Raw genomic sequence first — 6,000 nt, forward strand, 5'->3', positions numbered from 1 at the left:
TCAGTGCGCCCTAAATTCATTTCGCCTAATTTGTGTCGCGGCAATATTTATATTAGAAAATCAAAAGGGTCGTCCGGCCTTTAATAAAAACAAAGATTGCCAAAGTTTTAATGTTTTTTAAAAGCAGGCAAATTAAATATGAAGTCAGGAACAGCTTTGAAGTCAGAAGTTGTCGATTAACTTATCTGTGTAAATAAAAATTAATTTATTTTTTTTTTAATTTAATTTTCAATTAATAAAAGGGTTTAGAGCGTTATAATTAATTATAATAAGAAAAGGCTAGTGCAAACTAAAATTTGATGTACATCGTGGCAATTTAATAAGTCAGTATTACACGTTAGTTTAACAGGATCATTAAAGGTTAGGTGGTTTACTAAATTAACGGAATCAATATGGCCTTTAATAGGGTTATGCATAAAAATAGTACCTGGCATAACTCTACGATTTTTTTGAGTAGGCAAATTAATCAATAGAAATATAATCGGTTAAGAAAGCAAACTGACGTTTTGATCCCAGTTCAGTTTAAGTTTTGGATCCAGGAGAGCACTTAAAGCGTTAACTAAGTGTATTCGGTCCATAGACGTTGCATTTAAGATAGTTTAAACTCAAAAGGTAATGACAACGTTACTGAAATTTATTAATATCTTACTGCAAGCAATAACTACACTTTATATTATTTATTATATGATAAATAAAGCCTATCGTCATTAGCCTACATTTGTACACGAGAGTGAGTTACTATAGAGGGATAGTTTAAACTCTAAAGGTTGTAATGACACCATTCCTGGAATTTATTAATATCTGACTTCAAGCAGTAACCAGACTCCATATTATTATATGATGAAGAAAGTCTAACGTCATCGACCTACATTTCTACACGAGAGGGAGTTTTGATAGAGGGAAGATCAATTTTAAACAGAGTAAACAGCAAAAGCCCTAGATCACCGACCTGAGGCACTTGAATATAACCCTCTGAAATCCAAGTTAACAGAATATTTGGAAACCGGAGCTGATCTAATTTGAGTGAGGAAGTGAGTAAGTGGAAGGGGACCATAATATATAAGGTAGAATAAAATTACCCAAGACAATCAAGAGATATGTGTTGGAAAAATGAGACGGAACAGTTTTAATTGCAAAACTTGAACAGTTTATAAATGCTCATAAGTTATCGAGACTGTTCGATACGGAATATCTTATATTACATGTTACAAGAACAGAAAAAGATTGCAATAAAACTTTAACCCCAACAAAATCATTGTCTTTGTAATCTCTCCAATATTAAGGTAAAGGTTGAGGCAAACAGGAATTTAGCGATCGGCCCAAGAATTATATATTTAATTTTATACTGTGTTCGATCTAAGATATATGCTTGTTGGAAAGAAAATTATAAGAATAAATACAAGTTCGCTTCTGCGGAAAATGAGATCTCATCCGCAAAATGAGTTTTATTATTTATAGTACATTTTGTATTGGGATTTCATTTCTCAACATATCCTGTTGAGATTTTAAAATAATTAAGTATATTTTTTACTGGCTCGGATTTCATATATGGGGAAGGGCGACGAATTAGTATATCCTTTACTCTTCTTAGATGAATTCGGAAAGAAATCGTGATCCTCTGCAATATTGAAGAGTAAGTAAACTTTATATATTTTTCTTTCCAACATTTTAAAATAAATTGTATTGTTGCAGAACAATAAAAATTACCAGCATCTGTTTGCCAAACTGTCTCAAATACCACGTTTTCAGTCAGACGTTATCAACTTATGTTTATATCGATTATACCGATTACCGAATAACACGGCAGGACACTTAAATTTTGGAATAATAGACCAAATTATGTAATTTTTTTGATCTGATTTTTATGTTTGTTCAGTTGTGGCGCCGTGCCGAAAATGCTCTATACGGCTGTTATAGTAAGAGTAGTTAAACGACTGAGCTGACTATCAGCTCTGTAAAAAATTACGCTGCGGTCAGATGATTGAATGCTTGGAATGTTTAAGACGACCGCGACCGGGTTAAATGCCTTCGTTGAGAAAAGGAGTGAGATTCCTTAGGATGCTCTTAGGAGGAAGATGATTTTCTCCAAGGATCGCGTAGATGTCAAATTGAAAAATTTCGGCTTGCACTATTTATACGACTCGTCGATTTGCATTGTCCAGTTCCTCAGGCGACAGCTGATTGTGAGATCTGGTTTTCTTCCATTGAGCGTTGTGACAAAAGCGCAGTATGTATGCTATGACTCGAACAAGTTTGGTACAAGTCGAAAACCGCTCAATGATATTAATGTCAACTTGGGTGTAGGGTGCAAACACGAATCCGTAGAGATTTTGCTGCAAGGGACTGCTCATCAAACTTTATGTTCGGTACTTCTGTATGTGTGTGTTGACTGAACTATGATGGATTGTGCCACCAGAGATCACAGATGGAGATTTCTGATTGGGATAGACCCCGCTGTAATACTGTCTGTCGTGGAAACATGTCTCTATTAGTTTGGATCGCTGTGCTCCAGAATGTAGGCAACACGATTAGCGACGAACGTTTTCCATCTAGTAACATATTCTTTGATCCAGTGGAGAACGGTACTGGCGACCGTCCAGTATGTATCGGAGATTTGAGCGTTTTTCCAATGATTGTTTGCTTCTACCCATTAAGTCAGTTTTGTTGCCAGTACAGCGCCTCGGTTATCGGAATCGTGAGAGATTTCGTTGAAGAGATTTCGGATTTTGCAGTGATAAGAGTGGTGAAAAATTATGAATCCGGTGGGGGTGGACCCGTCGCAGAAAGCGTGCAACTGATAACCGTGGCTAAAGTCTGGCGTATACCGTATGCTGCAAGTTATTCGGATTTTGATAATGTCCTTCAGATTGACATGAAACCTTATCCATTTGCCAGCGATATAAGTGCCACTGGGCACTTAGTCGTTTCATCCTAATAAGTGATTGCGGTCGTTCTCGAAGTGTAGCTGTGTCATTGCCACTTCCTTTAGAATTATATTTCCTGAAATGAGAAGAGGAGCGATTAATCATAATGTTTTGATTGTATCAGATGTATCCCAGCATCGTGAAGTTTTATTGCAAATGTCTGATGAATGAATGCGGCCTAGGACCGCTAGGTCGTTGCTAGACCATTTTCTCAATTCCTTATTTGCGGGTTAAGAGCGTTCTGGATTTGTAAGGTCTTGTTTTGTGCTCCTAAGATAGTCTGATCACCAGAAAGAATATTGTCGACGTAGATTTTGTGCTTTAAGACTTCTTCCGCCAGTGGATAATTTTCGCGTTCATCTTGCGCTGTTTGGTGGTAACTGTCTATTTTATAGACAGCATATGTTCCGTGCAGTGACCGCTTGCATATGTGCATAACACGCTCGGCTCTCACCAGAGCCGCTTGCATATAGGCAATATATATTCGTTTATTATGCCCTGTACAAAAAGATTTATATACAAAAGGCAGCGCTACCACCAAAGACGTCGCGGCCCGAGGCTTAATTATACTTAATTCAAAAGATCATTCAGAATAAAGTGTCGGGAGCGATAACAACAGTTTTTCCTGACTTAAAAATACTCCATTTGTCCCAATTTAAAACATACTCGAATTAGCTTCTTATAGCGAATCCATTTGTCTGGATCCCGTTTATAACGCTGCTCTAATTGAAGAAACCTATTTAAAGCGACTGAATGTGATTTTCCCAGGACCATCGTGGAATCAAAATTCTATTTGAAAGGTAGACTTACCATAAAACTTTGACTGACTAAACTTTGGTTGACGTGTGTGCATTTCTTTAAAGAAGAAGTCATCGGTTCGGGACAGATTCGCAGAAATTCTACAACAGAGATTCGGTATCCAGGGCGGTTTGATGACAGCGAATATTAAATGTGTGGATTGAATCCTGGAAATTGCCAAGTATCATCCAACCTAGGTGAGAATTTTGTGCAAGAGGTTCGTCTGGTGTTCTGATTCCGGTTTCCGGAACGATGAGTCCCGTCATGAGGTCGGCTCCGATGATAAGATCTAAGTGCTTTGATCGATAGTATAGCTGGAGTCCGTTGATGTATTTCCAATTTTGAGGCGAAAACAATGTCTTTGGTATATGTGAGACAGACAATAATTTTTTTATTTTTCATGAAGTTGGTGGCATAGTTTATGATTCTGAGGCCTACTTTCCATTCATAGAGTTATTTTGTCGAATGGATTGGAAAAATCCAAGGAGATGATACAGAGGTGGCGCTTAAAGGATAGGGATCTAGTTGCTAGGTGGTCTACCTAACCCATCAACTTTAAAGTTCCAATCTTATAAAATAGAATCTTTGCCTAAAACTTAAAGTTAATGTTCTTCTCAAGCAATTTTAATAATTTCCTGATGTTGACATGTTAATTAGATCGATTTTTTTTTATAATTTCCCTTTAAGGCAACGAAGGACACTTTACCGCGACGATAAAGAAAATATGTACATTCTTAATCAGCATCATAGAACAGTCAGTCTAGTCATGTTCAACTACTTGTCCGTCTGTCCGTTTTTATGCAAACTTCCGATTTCTTTAGCGCATGCACGACATTGTGAACAGAGAAAATGCGAAGAGGATGTTTGCTCAGGGAGCAAGAGGGAATTTGCAACATTATAAAATCTAGTATTTAGTAGTAGCTAGTATTTTATAGTACAGTATTTTGTGTGTTAGTGTTTTTAGTATGAATATTGCTTGACGACCTGATGGGGGTAACAACCAGCGATGTCAGCTGTGGTACTCCCCTGGTCCCAACTTTCGATAATCAGAACATACAATTAAATAGGTCGCGTTGAACCGCTCCTGGTCTTTAATAAATGCGTAGAGTTGCATGATGGTTTGTATTGATTGGTTGTGTCCGCCTTGATGATACTGGTTCTTTCTTGAACCACCTTTTATGCAGTCCAGCGATAAAATGACGGGTCCAGGCTCTTAAAAAAACGTAGTTTACTGGCTGATATAAGCTGCCAGCGTTTAAACTAAGGATGATAGTGGAATCGCGGTTTGGTGGAGTCTTGCTAGGGTAAAAAGAGCGACCCACTGGCCGCAAGTGAATTTGTTTACAAGTGGGTAAAAGTGGAAAAAATTTTGTATGTTGACCCAATGCTAATTGACACTTTTACAGCTTAGCCATTTCGAATCAAATCCATTGAGACGTGTATGAAGTCCCTTGCAACAGCAGTGGCCCTCAAAGGGGAGTTAGGCATTTTCTCTTAATTTGGATGTTAGCTTTAACACAGCACAGCTGGCTGCTAGCGACAGCGACGCGGAAGAGCGAAATTGACGTGGATTTATCACGTGGCGACCACAACAAGAGTAGCCGCAAATAAACCACGGCGCTTACCATTACGATTTTTAAAAAATATTCTTTAATTAAATATGTTTGACTTGTTTCCATTTAACGTCCTTTTTCCCTTCCAACTAAATTATTCCCGGAAAGCAGATCCCGGTGTCACAGACGTCTTTTTGATGAAATAAACCAACTTACAAATGCTTGCTAATAATAAAACTCTATTTAAGAAAACACTTATAAATTCTAAAAATACACATTTTTTTTTTATAAACCATCTTGAACAAAATAGGTAAAGAAACGTCTGCACACCGTCCAGCCTGACAGTGGTAAAAATTTTCTCGAACTTTTAAATACCAAATTTCGGAAAATATGTCGAAATGTTGTGTTAACGAATTATCTTTAGTGCGGTACTTAGTATTGTAGTTAAAAATAAAACCTGATTCTAGTAAAAATTTAGAGGTAAAAAAAATTGTAGTTATTGAGAAAAATTATAAAAACCTGTCTTAAAAAACGCAGCACTGTCGTGAAAAAGTCCTATTTTTTGGAGGATGTAGAAGAAAAAAATATTTAAGTAAAAGTAAAACATAGGTCATAGGTACTGTTGCGATTCATTCGCGAAAATATCGACATTTCCAAAAGATTTACTCTGGGCAACCGCATTCTGGTAACCACTGCTTGGGAGGGCTCTCGAAAATTAAATTTTC

General features: G+C 37.1%; 1 long non-coding RNA gene across 1 annotated transcript; it reads left to right on the top strand.

The window, feature by feature from the left end:
- The first annotated feature begins 3,847 nt into the window (after positions 1-3,847).
- On the top strand, positions 3,848-5,723 carry LOC127011737 (uncharacterized). The gene is made up of 3 exons (XR_007765017.1): positions 3,848-3,919; positions 4,790-5,069; positions 5,129-5,723. It is a non-coding gene; the product is annotated as an uncharacterized LOC127011737 (long non-coding RNA).
- The last annotated feature ends 277 nt before the right edge of the window (positions 5,724-6,000 follow it).

The sequence above is a fragment of the Drosophila biarmipes genome, unplaced genomic scaffold (genome assembly GCF_025231255.1).
Source record: "Drosophila biarmipes strain raj3 unplaced genomic scaffold, RU_DBia_V1.1 ptg000007l, whole genome shotgun sequence".
Classification (NCBI taxonomy): domain Eukaryota; kingdom Metazoa; phylum Arthropoda; class Insecta; order Diptera; family Drosophilidae; genus Drosophila; species Drosophila biarmipes.